At 44.1% G+C, this 17,293-nt stretch overlaps 1 protein-coding gene across 1 annotated transcript in view; it reads left to right on the top strand.

Annotated features, from left to right (window-relative positions):
- The window catches only part of CHID1 (chitinase domain containing 1), a 1,360,135-nt gene that overhangs the window by 750,926 nt on the left and 591,916 nt on the right, over positions 1-17,293 (top strand). The window lies entirely within an intron of this gene.

Here is a 17,293-nt window from a genome sequence, read left to right as displayed (position 1 = left end):
TTCCGCAAGCGGCAGAGTGAGGTAAGCCGCGCTGCTCGCACTGATTTTTACTGCCGGACGTTTGGCCCACGCTCTAAAATCAGTGTAAATGGCACCACATACAGTGCAAGAGGGCGTAGTTTCTTTCTCCCACTCGAGTAGATGTTCTACTCAAGCTGCAATTCAACGCTAGCAGCAGGTTTCTCAACGCGACCGGTAGCGACCTGCCGTGACCACCCACGTTGAGAAATCTCGCCAGGAGGTGGTATAGCGTTGGACTTTCTTGCTCGCCAACTTCAAGTTGGCAAGCCTTGATAGATGAAATACTCAGCTCCACGCCACTCAGCAGAGTTTTTGGGAACTCTGTGTTCAATGTGGAGTGATAAAAACTCTGTAAACTCCGCAAACGGAGCAGAGTTTACTGCTCAGGGCTAAATTAAATGATATGTTGAAAGACTGAGTTATGGATTGTCTGTGCTGACTAAGTGGTTTGATGAAATTAGGATTTCTTTTTCACGTATGTGGAAAAGAATAAGGATGTATCCGTTTTCCAAAGATAGGGTTGTTTGTAGCCCTATTTTTAATAGTTCATTTTAAGCTTTTGAAATTAAATTATATATATATATATAAAATGTCAAAACGATGCAATTCCCGCAGCATGTTTGTTATGTTATAAAAAGTTATGTAGTATACTTATGCCAATGCTTTATCCTAGCATGTACATGTATAATATGGCTCTTCGAGCACAATATTGGCAAAAACCAATAAAATATGTTTAAAAAAAAAAAAAAAGATGCAATTCCTAAACGTGAACAGCATGGCCAGACTGGGAACCGAAACCGGCCCTGGCAAACAGCTCGGCTGGGAGAGGTGGGTTGGGGAGGATGCTAGTTGAAAGCGCCACTCCCGTCTCATCGTTGCACCTTTTGTTACAGTGGGCCGATATTGGAGCTATGATACATAACCGCTCCTCAGTAACAAAAAAGGCCTCCCAGGGGTCCAAAACCAGCCCCCACCCTGGTGACCCACTGGGGAAACGCCCAGTGCCCGCTACGGCCAGTCCGGCCCTGGGCACAGAGGGGTCTTGAATGTTCAAACAATTTATCGCTTAATGATCCTACTGTGCTATTTGGCAGGCACTTATTATTTCTCAGGTGTGACACCCCTTCTTCTGTCAAGGTGTGCAATGCCCGCACTGCCAGGTATTTCCACCAACTTTTTACATCTTCCCTTTGTGTGTGCCCCATCTTGGACGGCGACTCCTTTATCGAAGTATATTTTTCTACCCTGTAATACTTGACATCTATTTAAAGTGCCACAATAGGGGTCAAGTAGGGTTTGTTGGGAAAACGTCAGACTGAACATAATCGCATTCTATGGGGATAATTACTCAAATCCTCTGGTGTCATTAAAAGGGCAAATCGGTGAATGATGGGAAAATGGGTCTGAAACCTCAGGCACGCATCAACTAACAAAAGAGCATTCTGGAATGTCTATTTTGGCGATTGTTAGTGATGCAGGTCTCTGTAAAGACAACTATTTTTTTCTATACGCTGAATTGGCAATTTGTTGTATATTACAACATATTCTAATCTGTTTTAGTTAGCCTTGTAATCGAGTGTTCACAAATACTTCTACCTCTGGTCATTAGGTCTGCATATTTAACTTTTGCTGCATTGTCAATTGTTTAACTGAAGCATGAGAATGGTCTGCGTTAGAGATTAGGAGATGGAACAACATTACATGAAGAACGGATGAGCCGTTAATTGTGTGTCTGCTGTTAACCATGCACATGAGCAAGCATTTTCCCCAGAATATTGTTTTATGCTAACTGATAAATGTAGGAAGTTGTATATTTGGACTTCACAAAGATACTACATACTGTGCCTCACACAACAGTGTTTTTTTTATCTCCTCAAATGTTGATTGGGATCTAAGGCATAAATTGATTAAAATATTTCGAAGGGTTTCTTTAAATCTACAGTAATTCTAAGCACAGTCTCTGAAAGTCCTGACTGGTATAGTAGTTGTTTGCAGAGGGTTTAATATTGTGTTCAACCATTCTTAAATAATTTGCTAATGACTATACAGAATGATATATCCGTCCTTGCCGATGAAATAAAACTGGGTGAAATAAATATATAAGAGAGTAACTGGTATTAGGAGAGATCTGGACATCCATATAAAATGGGTAGACCAATGACGGCCATTGGTCACGTGGACACAGGTGCATCGATGGCAATTCAAGAGTTAAGTTTCAAATGAAATATGGTCATATTGGAGGTTCCAGATCTGCCAAAGGAGCTGAGGTTGCTGATTGGGTGAACCCTGAAGCTTTATGCTGCTTCCTGAGAAGCAGATGTTCTCCATTAAACGTAAACATAAATTTGATCCTATCAGTAAATGTGTTAACATCTGTAAGGTCTTCAGTTAACTTCACAAATATGTGGCTGTGTTTTTTAAATTAACAGACAAGCAAGTTTTGACATTGTTTGCTTTACTGTCTCATTGATTAGTATTTGCTGTTAAATTTCTCCCTTTCCCCCTCTGGCTCCCCTCTCTCACTGAAGCATCACTTCTGTGGTCCAGTATCTGGACAGATAATCCCATTCCAGTCAACATGACCCAAGATTGAGACATTATGTGAAGCAATAGTAGCTCGAGCTAGAGAACCCTCTCATTACCTGTAAACACCTGCCAGTTCTCTATGTTTCTGTTACCGTCTCAGGTTGGAATCACTGACCTTCCCTTCCGTATTTCTTTATTTATTTTTTTTGTCTGGGGAAATTAAGTTTATTGCTCTTTTACGTAGCTGGGAATCATCTCCTTCATCGTGGGATATTTATTCTGTAGCTCAATTTTTCTGTCTTTCTTGTGCTTCTTTCTCTGACCAGCCTTTGTTGCAATAGACTTTTCAAATTCATGGTACAGTTATGTCTTGTAGAGCTTTACTGCAATAGCAATTGAACTGTGTTTTTTTCTAGTTCTGGGCTGAGACCTTCATAGTTTTTTACAAGTTTGTGCTTGCAGGTTACTCCATGTCTGCTTCAGTGTGTTACAGTGGGTTGGCTGTCATCTTGCCCAGCTCGCTGTTCTCTTTTCAACAGCCACTTGGTTGTGGTCTCATTGTCGAACCCGTTAAGTATTTTGGGGGTTTACCAAAGGTATTGTTTTCGTAAATCCTGAGGTAAGGTGTACTAATCTGCAACATTGTTGCCGTCTTCTTCTAAACAGCTCTTCCAGGAAAAATGTTTTGTTTAACTGTAGCATGGGAGGATAAAGCCTGGACTAGAGCTAAGTACCTGACACAGTATCTCAGGGCCTAACATGTAAATAAAGACGATACCCTTCTCGACCCGACTGGCTTCTCACTCATTTCTGAAGAACCTTCCTCAGGACTTAAGCGGTGAGATTTTGAAAGGACCTGCATGAAGAAGCAGAAGCACTCTGGAGGCATGATGCAGACGGCGCTGGAGGGGGGAGTTTAGCGGGGGATAGAATGCTGAAGGTGGCAAAATGGTGACCAGATGCCAGAAAGTAGTATTCTGTGGCCATCCAGCCTTATGTCCTCCAGCAAGTTGGCATCAGCACTCGTTGCTGTGCAGAAAGAGCCCTTTCAGGAGGACGGGCAGAGGAGGGAACTTCCACTGGGCACTGGCAGAACTGCCATCTGGAGGACTGTGAGCTGAAGGTGAAGCTATGCGCCAAGCCGCTGTGATGAGAAGCTTGGCCAGGACAGTGCATTGCTGGACTTTTGGACAGAAATGAGGATTTTTTGCAGCATCTGTTGGATATTTGCTAGTGGACATTGTCTGTTATGCACAAGGGTAGAGGCTGTGTTCTGGATTATAGGACAGGTGACTGAAGGTAGACGGTTGTGAGGAGAGATGTTAAAGTCCACTAATGTGACCTGGAAGGCCCAGTGAGGAGGCTGGGCAAGGTCATACGTTGGCCGTACCATTGACAGAACTGTTGCTTATACTCATCACTGGTAAAGAGGACAGAGGTTCAACAAGAGAAGCTGGAAAACGTTGACCAGTGTATGGGCTCTGCAGTTCCTCAAGGACAGGAAGAATTCAGCATAGGGAAAAGGTGCTGGAAGTGGAACAACTACGGTCTGGTTTTGAGATTTGCTGTGGTGCATTTCAAGGCTAACCAATTGAGCCTGGCTAACTGAAATGTATGGTACTCGAGTCTGTTCGAGATGTAGGAGGTTTTTGGGAGCTCTCCCGTTGGGTGTCGGTTCTCAGAAATGGTGAATCCGGGTTTTTGTTTTGGCAGCTTACAATTTCAGGAACAATTTTGAGTTTGACCAATAGTTACTGGTCATCTGGACTTTCCAAAAGTTAGGGCACTATGCAGTTTGAGCAGCAGCTGCTTGCCTTTGGCTAATTTTTAATGGCTTGTTGTACCCTGTGAGGAGAGTGTGGTACCCTCATGCCCAGCAGATGTGTAGACCGTCAGGCAGCACACTTTGCCTTGTGCAGGAGGACAGGAGTGGTCACTATCTGGGTCCGTTATGTGTATCATCACCTGACAGAATCTGCACAAGCTCGAAGTAGTGTACTGACATGTGATAGCGCTTACACTGAAGCATGTTGGGCTGTGTCTCATCCACAGGACTCAAGGTATTCCTAGCTCGAGATCCCCTAAGTCCTAAAATAGGGAGCATTTGCCAATCCTGAGGTATGACTGAAAAAGGCCAGCAACAGTAAGTGAAGAGGGACTCCAGGGAGCATTTCCGTGCACCCACTCCTTACTAAAAAGATAAGAATGACTGTGAGAAGTCCCGAGACAGGATGCTCGTTACTTACCCAACAGGGGAAGTGTAGAACTGTTCCAGCAGCCCAATTAAGAGTAGACCCAGAGACAGTGGTACTGTATAAAGAAAAGGAAGGAAATGGAGCCATGGGTTAGGAGGGCAAATCGCACATGTTGTATCCTGAAAATATTGTTTTAGTGCATTGGGCAACATGGATGAATTGTAGTATGAAAGAAACTGTTATTTCAGAGCCTTGTGATAATACATATGTATTAATGTGTCTCCATGGGAGCACATATTTTTGTTATAACATAAATGCATATTTATCAGCAGTTAGTAGATGTGTGAGGACTGCCTGAGTTGTGCAATTTGAGATGTATCTGGGTTTAAATGCATACGAGAGAAGAGCGATTTTGCTGTGCATACATTTGATGTGAAGTTACTGCTGTACTCTCGTGTATGTTGCAGAATAGTGCAGAATCTGTGTTCTCAATCTTATGTGTTAAGTTTGGGAATATTTGTTAGGAGTTTATTTATGTCACAGACGGTATAGTTGCTGTGAGAAATTTCTGCGATGATTTTATAATTTAAACATGGATACAGGACAGTATCTCACTGGTGGTGGGTCTGCAGGTATTTGCGTTGAGACATAGAGATGGTATCATTGTTTAATGTTTACACATAAGCATTGCATACTGATCCAGATTTGGGTTGAGATGATGAAAGCTTAAACTTTCTATTTATGTGTTGTTTGTGCTTTGGATGTGTAGACTTGGGGATGTCAGGGAAACTCTGCTGAAGGGGGCATGAGGTTTCAGTACTCTGGCTGTGGTCTGACTGGGCGTTGTAACTACCTATCCTGCTTCTATACATTTTGTATGGCGTCATTGTGAGTGCTGGTGGGGTCAAGGAGTTTGCAAGACTTGCAGTTCTTGGAAGTTTGTGCTATGTTTAGGTTCAACCTAGTCATTGTCTCGTTTTTTAGGTCTCGCCTGACCCAGCGCATGCGCTGGTCTGGCGAGACTTATTGAGAGGGCTCCAAAAAGTGCTACCAGGCCAGCCTAGAGCTACAGTGCATGTGTGCGGGCACGCGCGCCGCGCTTGACTGCGATTACTTTCACTTTCGCGGCCCCACGGCCGCTTTGATGTTTGATCGCGATCACTTTCGCTTGGCATAACAAGGTAACATCTAGGAATATTCATCGTTTTAAACATTACAGTACGTCTTTTCACCGGTGCGATACCGCTTTACCAAAATAATTAGATTACATAACACAAATAAACGTACAGTCGAGGAATCTATTGGAACCAAATATCACGAAAGATGCCAAGACCTTAAGATTCAACTAAATAAACCGCTCGTGTTATTTCTACTGTTTCTTGCTGCCTGTTATCCCCGTTTCCTACCAGTTAAATACAGCTCTTGGCAGCGAGCACTGAACTCATCAAAGTAACTTACATCTATGAGGAAAGACTCCCCTTGCACTATGAGAAACATATGTTGACGTAACCGCCCAAGGCCATCTCTGGGATACCTTGTGCAGTTTAAAATGAATGTCTTTGGATAAACAAATATTTACACTTTCCAATTGTATGTTTTTACACTGCATTGGTAAGTCTAACCATGATTGCAGCATGTTATTTATAGTGCACTGAAAATGTCTTCTATTATTGATATCAATAGCGGGACGTGGAGTGGTTGTTTCAAAAAGGCATACATGAAGCCATGCTTTTCCATAAAGGTCCAAAGGCTTAAAGGGCCTGATGATCATACAGGGACACTGAACTCTCAATGAGGGACCCTTCCTGCAGAGAATAACAACTGGCCAGACTACATAGTGGTGACGAAGTGACCTGTGTATATATGCCTGCCTCTGTTCAACCTCAGCCAGTAGAACATTTGCTGCTAAACTATATTACAGTACTCCAAAAAGGCAATCCTGTGAAAAGAAGCAAAATGCAATTCTAATTTGTTTTATGAATATGTTTACTTATTGGAAGAAAAATTAGAGTAAAAGGAGTGTCAGCCTCCAAATTTGGGCTGCTTCATTTTTATGTTATTTTAAGTGTACTTGTAAGCTGATGCAGTTGTTCAGGTAGGTGGGACCTAAATTGTGCAGTGCTTTGTATGTGTGTGAAAGTATACATACACAAAGTGGACAGTAGACCAACTTGACAAAAGGCACCAAACTCAGAAATTATACCAAACAATGTGTTTTACAAAAACCAGCAATACTCCTGTGTGCAAAGCCACAACGGCGCCTTCTGTCCAAAGGAGCCTCCCCGATTTACAGGGTCGATGTGATAGTAATTTGAAATGAGTGTGTTTGTGTATGGGGAGCCATTAGAGGTCTCTAAGGTGGGAGAGATGTTGGTCTGTGCTGGGAGGCTGAGTGTGAGTCTGGCTGCTACATTCTGAATGGTCATAAGCAACTTGGTGATTTGGGCAGATATTCCAAAAAACTGTGTTTCCATAGTCTTGCTTGCTGGTGATGAGTGCTTGGGTGATTGTTCAGCGGCTGCAGAATCTCAACTGACCCTCATTTGGCGAGTCTGCCCATCATTTTACCTTGACTTCAGCTGTGCCTTTACACCTTAATTTGACTGAGAATTTGTTCGCCATTAGGAAATTGCTAAAAACTCGTCTACTCTTTCAGACCATCTTATATGATATTGCCTGCATAGACTCTAAAGCGCTAGGATACCCTTTTTTAGTAGTGGTGTGCTGCATGCTATTTTTGGTTGATTCTACCAGACAACTCAAGCTGTCTAGTTGCGAAAAACCTATTGTAGGCTTTACAACAAATTACACTCACGTACAGCTCATCCATTGCTTACCGTAGGTTGGTTGTATTGGCAGTCTCATTTGCTTGCTTTATTGTCAGTCTCATTTGCTTGCTTTATTGTCAATCTCATTTGCTTGCTTCATTGTCAGTCTCATTTACTTGCTTTTTATTTGATGGTTTTTCTAGTCATTCTTCTGTTTGTTCCTCCCTTGGAGCAAAGTCTCTTTACCGTGCTCTTAGCTAGTTGACATGTGTCCTTTCACTGCTCTGTTTTAGGGAACTATTTTTCTTCTTGGTTAAGCACACCATCAGAGTGCATGTGTTTTCCAGCTCTCTCCCTCTTGTGTTTCTCTCCATTAAAGTAAAAAATACCCATCCCCACGATCTTTTTTCCGCTGTCTATCATGGCTGCTGACTTTCTCTCCTGTTTACTTCTTCCCACATTCCCTTTTGCTGACTCCCTCTTGTGCCTCTCTCCAGGCCCCCTATGTTGCTTTTGCGCCCCCTTTCCACTCCTCGTTGCTTTTCCAAAACCCACTGTCCCATATCTGCTCATGTGGTGTCTCACTGCCTCTTCTACTCTTTTCTCATTATATTTTTTAAAAGGCAACAAATTGCTGCTGGCCCTCCACAAAATCGCTTTTTAAAATTGACTTATCTAAGTGACACCAACTATCTTAGATCGGTAAAAAAAAAAAACGAAAATGGTGCTCGCGCCATTCTGTAGGCACACACATAAGTGATGACGCAAGTGCACACCTAGAAAATGACGCAACCACCATGCATGCGCTGATCTGGCGAGACTTTTTGTGAGGGCTCCAAAAAATGCTACCATGGCAAGCCTAGAGCTACAGTGCATGTGCGCGGGCGTGCACTTAGGAGCAGAGGCTGGCAAACCTCGTCATGCTCATTAAACGCCCGCGATCACTTTCACTTTTATCCGCGATCACTTTCGCGGCGCCCCTTTGATGTTCTCGTTCAAAGAACATCATAGAACATGTTGTGTTAATGCTTTACTGCGTCCGTTAGACTTACAATGTGCTTTCTCTTTCCACAAACTCGATGTTTGTGTTCCTTTATTTTGAGATGCTTTTTGTATGTCTGTTTTGTGACTTAAAGAACATTAAGGAAATGTTACTGTGAAACTGGACAACGTTCACAGTGTTTATTTCTGATCGCAGCGGCTGCTTCATGTCCCTTGCACCATTCAGGGAGTCCTTTCGTTGGCGCTTTCATGAGGACATGACGAGGAAGCTGGAAACTTTTGGCACATTCTCTTTAAAAGCACAGCATGTTGCCGACTGGTTAATCGATTAGTCCTATGTAGCGCTTTAGATCTCAAAGCGCTATGGTGGATGCAGCAGTTACAACTCATGAAATATGGGGTGCAACTCACAAGGAGGTGGCAGGTTTGAGTGCACATTGGCTGCAATCGAACTCTTAAGATGATGGGCTGTGTGTATCCATTATCAGCACTCAGTCTTCGCTAAGTGATCTTGTTTGTTTTGTTGTTGTGTTAATGCTTTGCTGCGCCCGTTTGACTTAACACGTGCTTTCTCTTTCCACAAACTCGATGTTTGTGTTCCTTTATTTTGAGATGCTTTTAGTATTACTGTCACACACACAACCACAACCACACACACACACAAAACCACAACTACACACACACAACCACACACACAACCACACATACAACCACAACCACACACACACATACAACCACAACCACACACAAACATACAACCACACACATACACACAAACACACACACAACCACACGCACAACCACACACACAACCACACACACAACAACCACACACAACCACACACACACACGTACAACCACACCCACATACACACAACCACACACACAACCACACACACAACCACACACACACACGTACAACCACACAACCACATCCACAACCACAACCACACCCACACACACACAACCACACACACAACCCCAACCACACACACCCACAACCACACACACCCACAACCACACACACACAACCCCAACCACACACACAACCACACACAAACACACACAACCACACACACACAACCACACACACACCACCACAACCACACACAACCACACAAACAACCACACACACACAACCACACACTCACAACCACACACACAACCACACACACACAACCACACACACAACCATGCACACAACCACAACCAACCACACACAACCACACACACAACACACACAACCACATAAACACACACACCCACACACACAACCACAACCACACACACACAACCACACAACCAACCACACCCACACAACCACACCCACACCCAACCACACCCAACCACACCCACAACCACACCCACACCACAACCACACACACACACACACAACCACACCCAACCACAACCACACCCAGCCACAATCACAACCACACCCAACCACACCCACAGCCACAGCCACACCCACACACACACAACCACACACTCAACCACACACACAACCACACAGCCACAAACACAACTACACACACAACCACACACACACAACCGCACACACACAACCGCACACACACAACCGCACACACACAACCACACACACACAACCACACACACACACAACCACACACACACAACCACACAACAACCACACACACACACGTACAACCACACCCACAACCACACACACACACACAACCACACCCATACACACACAACCACACCCCTACACACACAACCACACCCCTACACACACAACCACACCCCTACACACACAACCACACCCACAACCACACACACAACCACACACACAACCACACAACAACCACACACACACACGTACAACCACACAACCACAACCTCACAACCACACACACAACCCCAACCACACACACCCACAACCACACACACCCACACACACACACCCACACACACTCAACCACACACACACAACCACACACACACAACCACACACACACAACCACAACCACACACACAACCACACAAACAACCACACACACACACAACCACACACACACAACCACACACACACAACCACGCCCACAACCACACACACACACACACACAACCACAACCACACACACACACAACCACACAAACAACCACACACACACAACCACAACCACACACAACCACACCCACAACCACACACACACCACACCACACATACAACCACACCCAACCACAACCACACCCAGCCACAATCACAACCACACCCAACCACACCCACACACACACAACCACACACACACAACTACACAGCCACAAACACAACTACACACACAACCGCACACACACAACCACACACACACAACCACACACACACAACCACACACACAACCACACACACAACCACCCACACACACAACCACACACACAACCACACACACCCACACAACCACACACACACACACAACCACACACACACACACACACACACAACCACACACACACACACACAACCACACACACACACACAACCACACACACACACAACCACACACACAACCACACCAAGCATTGGCATAGTCAATAGGTCTCGCCTTTGGGACCTTATAAGTGTTTAGCCACGCAACAGTTGATGTGGTTGCACCAAGGATATTGTGCTGCATAACTAAATACTTAGAAGGTCCCAAAAGCAAGACCTATTGGCTATGCCAATGCTTGTTGTGTTTGACATGTGGAATGGGTGCCTCATGACTTGGAGGGTTGCAAGGATTCCCTCGACCCATCGCAGAGTTTCTCTGACTGCTGTTTGTTGTCTTTGTGCGGGTGTAGAACCGTTTTAACAGGTTGTCATTGGGTGAATGTGTAGCCTAGACATGTTGGAGATTGAGTAATTGTGAAAGATTGTCCTTATGCTCTATGTGCAAAGGAATGACTGTTCTTTCTTTTGTTGTTTGTAAGAAAGAAAGGCGCGCACCTTCTGGTTGTTTGGATTCTCTGTGTGTCTGAGCTGTGTCTGGAATGCTGAGAGTAAATTAAGTAATTGCATTTTGATGTGTGTGCGTGGGGAGGCTGGGAGTCAGTTGAGGTCTGATAAATTAGAAATCGTGCACCATTCAAGACCTCTCCTCTGAATGAGCTACATTTTTAGTCACCGTATCTAGGGGCAATGCCAACCCCAGCAGAATATGTTAAAATAAAAAATAAAAACCTCAGAATCAAATTTGATAACAGGCTCATCTTGTCAGAACAGATCAAAGAAGGGCTATGCACATGGTGGTTTCAACTAAAGCCACGTCTCAAAATCATTTATTAATTCTCTCTTTCACAAAATGCTGTTTGTTAGTGCATTTATTGTCTAACTTTTAGACTACTGTAGGCTGTTTTTCCTCATATCATGATTTACCAGTCAAGGAGATTAAAAAACGTAATGTTAATCCAGAACGCTGCTGCTAGATTGGTCTGCAACCTTTACAAATATGAGTTTGTATCTCCAACAGTGGCTGCTCTCCGCTGGCTGGAATTAAGCTTCAGTCTCTCTGCCTGGTAAATAATGTGTTACGCTCCTCTCAGAAAAACCCACTCCATGGATTTATTCGATTTTAACCCCTTGAGTGCCCATGACGAGATAGTCTCGTCATGGGCCGCGGTTGCGCTGTGCCCATGACGAGACTATCTCGTCATGAACCCCGCCCGCTAATTCAACGCCCGGCACAGGGCGGGGAAATGGCGGGGCACACAAGGGGTTAATAACCTTTAAAGGTTTGCCCATGTTTGAATTCTTAGAATTAGTCTGTATGAAGCTGAGCTGCAGTATTTGCAGGACACCAAATGTGCCACAGACTGGCCTCCTGCTGTTTATGCTTAATGACCAGTCTGGTTTCAAGAGTTTCAACTGCACTTCATAGGAAAGTCCCACATTGTGGCAATTGGAGCATTTAACCACTTGTGCCCTGGGGTCTTAAACTTACATTAATCCCAAACAAGAGCACTAAGAACACCTTTTTAGCACATAAAGTCAGGTTGGCAAAGCAGAGCAGTCCAAGTCTTACTCGGGAGGCGATTTGGGTTAGAAACTCTGTAACCTGTACAACATAAGTTAACGATTCAACATCAAGTCAGTGTTTTAGCCAATGAAAAATAAGTCGAACTTTACTAGTCACATACAACACACCACTATACATATATAATTGATGGCAATAGTCATCATGTAATGCTTCTGTAATATGGTTAACATAGATGGAGATACGACAGTTAAGCTGCTCCCATGGGGCAAATCTTGATGGTACCTTAGTGTAAACAGTCTCTCTAGTTCACCCTAGAGATGTTGAAGGCACCGATTCTACATGGGAAAACCATCTTGGGCCAATGCGTTTGCTTACTCCCTCCCCCATTGTATGGGTTCCCACCCACATTCCGCCTCTCAGCCCACCCCCTCCACACCCATCCCTTTGTTCCGTATGTTCCCTGGTTGGACAGTACTTTGTCAGTTTGAGCTTTACTTTTCAGGGCTGGCTGTGCCGTTGTTGTCTGTCGACAGAGCAGTAGTTGCTCAGTTTGGTGAGTACCCAGTGCAGACCACTGAGCAAGGATGCCACTATATTCACTCCATTCAGCCTACACAGTCACAGTTGGAGATTATGGCACCTGCGCAAGCTGGTTCAAATCATCAGTCTGTGCACTGGTCAGGCATAAGGCTGTGCCGGGTCACGGTGCTCGTGGTTCAGCAGATCTGGCCGGTCACAAAAACCACCACCAAAACAAGCAAGGTACCCACCCCTGGTGAGTCTTCCAGACTTGGTGCAGACTTCTCTTTCCCTGTTTGATTTCCTCGGGTACTCAGGATCTTTTACAGGGATTCCTGTCAGGTTTTCCAATCCCCTTGATGCTTCATAGTGCAACTCCTTCAGAGGAACTCATATGAGGTAGAGTTCCATGTCTACAGCCGGCTCCGGGTCTGGGCACATATGATTCTGTTTATGCCGTAAGGAAACTTCAGGGCATTCAGACCCCGCAGAGAGGTGATTGTCCTTTGCTCATGGTGTTGAGGGAACTTCGGCTCATCCTTTCTCAGCCCCTGTCTACCCCTCAACTCCTAAGTATCATCATCTTCATGCAAAGACACCTTCTAATGCCCCCTACTGAGCAGTCGGTCCGCTCTCTCTTGCCCATTACCAGACAGAGAAATCTTAACCCCTGGCTTGAGGTTTCTGTACCACTTCATACCAAGGTTGTAGTCTGCGTTTGTATGTTCCTACAGTCAGCTCTGAGACTGACTCTGGGCAATTTCTACCTTTTGCTTATTCTACTTAATCTAGTTCAGTACTAATCCTTGCTGGCAACTCCTGCAGCGGGGAGGGATGGAGCTTGGAGTCTCCTGTCATAGGAGACCCTAAATAAGGGTACAATAGAAGGGAAGTCGGTCGTGCGTAACTGCCTGTTAACATGTGGAAAAATCCATAAACTTCAAAGTGACCCTCTGTCACCTCTCGTCCATGCCTAAAAGTATGATGCACTACAAAGGATCAGTGCAATGTCCTGGAGGAGCCTCGTAATTACCATTGCTGTCTGAATTAGTGGAGATACAACCGCTAAGCTACTGCCATGGGGCAATTCTTAATGGTACCCTTAGTGCAAACAGTCTCTCTAGTTCATCCCATCAAGGGTATCTCTTGGTTGTATGATAAACAACATGGCTTCCAGTATGGCTGTGGCCACATATTCACACAAACTCCAAATGCATACTCTACTCACAGCAGTAACATATACAAACGTGCCATCCGAGTCACCCGTAAATGATCAACGGATCCGTTTGCATGGTAGTGGCAGACCAATTTAGAAATTACGGAGATACCGGTAATATATGCTTCCTGAAAAAGACTAGTAAACAGACCTGTCCTTCCACTACAGTCTTATTGCAACCACTGCTGTCAGTCCTGTATAGCCCGGTCTACTGACCGTGACGAGAACAGAGAGCCAAGCACAACATTGTAGTTTGTCACAGAAGAGCCTGCAACACACACACAATTTCTCACAGATCTGCAGAACCTGCAAAGATGAACTTGAGGCACTGATGCCATAATACTTGGAGACCCAGGCTCTGATGGAGATCATGACGCGTATTAACATAATTTTGTAGCTATCTCAGTTTTGTTAGAATATTGCATGTTGGAACTCAGGATTGGTGTGGCTGCATTGGATACAATTGATGTGTCTGTGGTGGCATGGCTGTACAAGCTGTACTTCCTAATAAATGTGCAATATTGGAGCCCTGCGAATGTCTCAAGGGTGGGACATGCTGGGAGAAAACTCTGGAGAAGCATAGTGACCTCTCTGTAGATGTCTTAGCACGGTGAGATTGGTGCACGGTACTGTTAGTACCATGTAGACTCCATCCCGCTGCGAGCCGAGAACTTTGGAGACTAAGGGGTGAATGATATTCAGGGTGAATGAGTACAGTGTCAAGGTGATTTGAAAATGATGCCAGGGGAAACGAAAATGATGCAGGGGTTAGTGGCTTGTTCAGTGCATGGCTTTTATGTTCCCCGGGTCCACCAGTTACAATTTTTATTTGTATTCTGGTATTTTCAAGTGCTGGTTTTAAAATGGATAAAACCAAACGAAAAGTCCCAGAATACACAGAACAAAACCTGGACTGGAGCAGCCAATCACATGTACTCCTTGAAAAAGTGGCAGGACTATGAATGAAATTACGTTGCGATTGGCAGGCTGGAAGGATGTTGATTGAAAAAGGTTTAATGAGATGTTTTGTGTCAAAATGTCAGGCACTGCTTCAGGAATGTTGCAAAAATATGTCTGTGGTGCATCCACATAGTGATTCTAATGGGCACAAGCAAGGTTTGCTGCTAAACAGTAGTTATTAATGGAAGAAGGCACCCTTGATGGCACTTCATGCTTGGACATCAAACTAACTAAACTCGTTCAGTTGTAAGTAAGTAACCATTCTTCTACTGAATGGTTCACTGAAATCTTCATTCTACTCTGAAATAAAAATACATGCCTATTGCTATGCAGCGGCACATACATTGATGTTTCTAATGTTGCGACATATTAGCATTGAAAAGTGTGGTCTAAGGTAGCTGCAGGGGGCACTTTAACCAATGAAACTTCCTTGGCAACAGTGATGGCAGTGAAGACATGTAAGTGCATTTGCACACTTTCCCTGGATTCTGGAAGGATGCACTTTTAGACCAAGAGTAACCGCTCTTCCTGTACTGACAAACGTCATAGTAAAAATAAAAAATAATCCCACCCACTGTCAAATGCACTAGCGTTTCCGGTATGCGTTCTAGAGCATGCACCAACCAAAACCCTGCTGAGGCGACTGAGTATGTAGCCTGTGCCTAAAGTGATCCCTGGCTCCCTTTTTAGTAGTCCGAACGAAACTGTCAAAGCAGAAAAATACACTAAAATATCCATAGATGTGGTTTATTTTATCATTTAACTTTTTCTGCACAATTGTTCTATATGTTATTGTGCATTTTACAATGTATGTCTCTCACCTTTAAGGTCCTCACAAACTAAAGAATTATATTGTAGGGCAGTTGCTAAGCTGGTGCTTCTGACATTGTGAGAAGTACAAAGAATTTAGAGCAAAACAGAAAATCACTTATTATCAGACTCTGCAGAGAGAAAGGGAGTAAAAAAGGTCAATTTCAGTATTTCGTGAATGATTACAGAAGAGAAAATCGAGCAGAAAAATGAATTGAGACAGAATCCAAAGCCGCGTGATTCAATCATATTTCATAGATTTGTGGTAGTGCTCAACCGGTATGTTGTTCTTTGTGCTGCAGTGTCTTGTACATTAATACAACACTCGTTTGTGTCTGAAATTCTGAATAGCGTGATACTGGGTGGGATGCTCACAACTTTAGAAACTTTTTAGAAACTTTGTCATGCATATGGAATTACAGTTTTTCATGCTGTTTATCATGCAATTGTGTCAGGGTGTGAGGCAGTCCACCATTTAATTTTTCATACAGTTTGTAATATTACTTTATCACACACAGTCGTGCTATTTGTTATCCAGTCTGTCCTTCAATATTTCGATGTGGTTATGCAATCAGTCATGCAGGTGATTGTACACGCAGTCATGTAGTGGTCATGTGGGCGGACTTTCAGAGTCCGGAGAGCACCCATGTCTGAGGTAATGGAAGCAGCCATGCAAATGTCATGCCTGTATGCATTGCCATTAGTGGTGATAAGTCACACTTTACCTGTTGAGTTCTTTTATGGAAAACATTTTATTGGTTGTCAGTTCTTTTTCTCGGTGCCACAGTGGGGTAGTCCGCCCAGCGTCATCTGCTACTTGTTCAATGGCCTCATTCGTGAGACCATGAATGTTGAGGCTGTCTGTTCGGTCAGGTTAGTGACGGCCATGCTGATTCAGATTATATCTCGGTCAGATCCTGAGCTACTCTGTCAGTGAACTTTTTGGGTGAATGTGGCCTGGAATTCATCTGCAGCCTCTTCCTCTGACTGTGGATTGGATGATTTGCAGTAGTATGACATTTGCAACATATTCTAGCTGGTATAGAGATAGGCAGTACCGTTCTTCATCCTTATTGTGAGGCACTTGGTAGCCCTCATCAGGCTCATGTTTTGTGGGTTTAACAACAACGTCACCAACCTCTTGAATTCTATGTGGTTGTAAAAGGTTCCTATACTATCCAGTAGTGAGTTGCTGCGTTTAGCAGCTTGAATGGAGAAAAAGCTACCAAGTATACTCTCCTTTTTGTAAAGGGGGGATTAGTTGTGGTGCAAGTCGCAATCACATTGTTCCTTTCTGGGAGT

The sequence above is a fragment of the Triturus cristatus genome, chromosome 3_1, assembly GCF_964204655.1.
Source record: "Triturus cristatus chromosome 3_1, aTriCri1.1, whole genome shotgun sequence".
Taxonomy (NCBI): Eukaryota; Metazoa; Chordata; class Amphibia; order Caudata; family Salamandridae; genus Triturus; species Triturus cristatus.
Note: the sequence above shows the minus strand (reverse complement) of the source record. Positions and strands in the feature narration are given on the sequence as shown.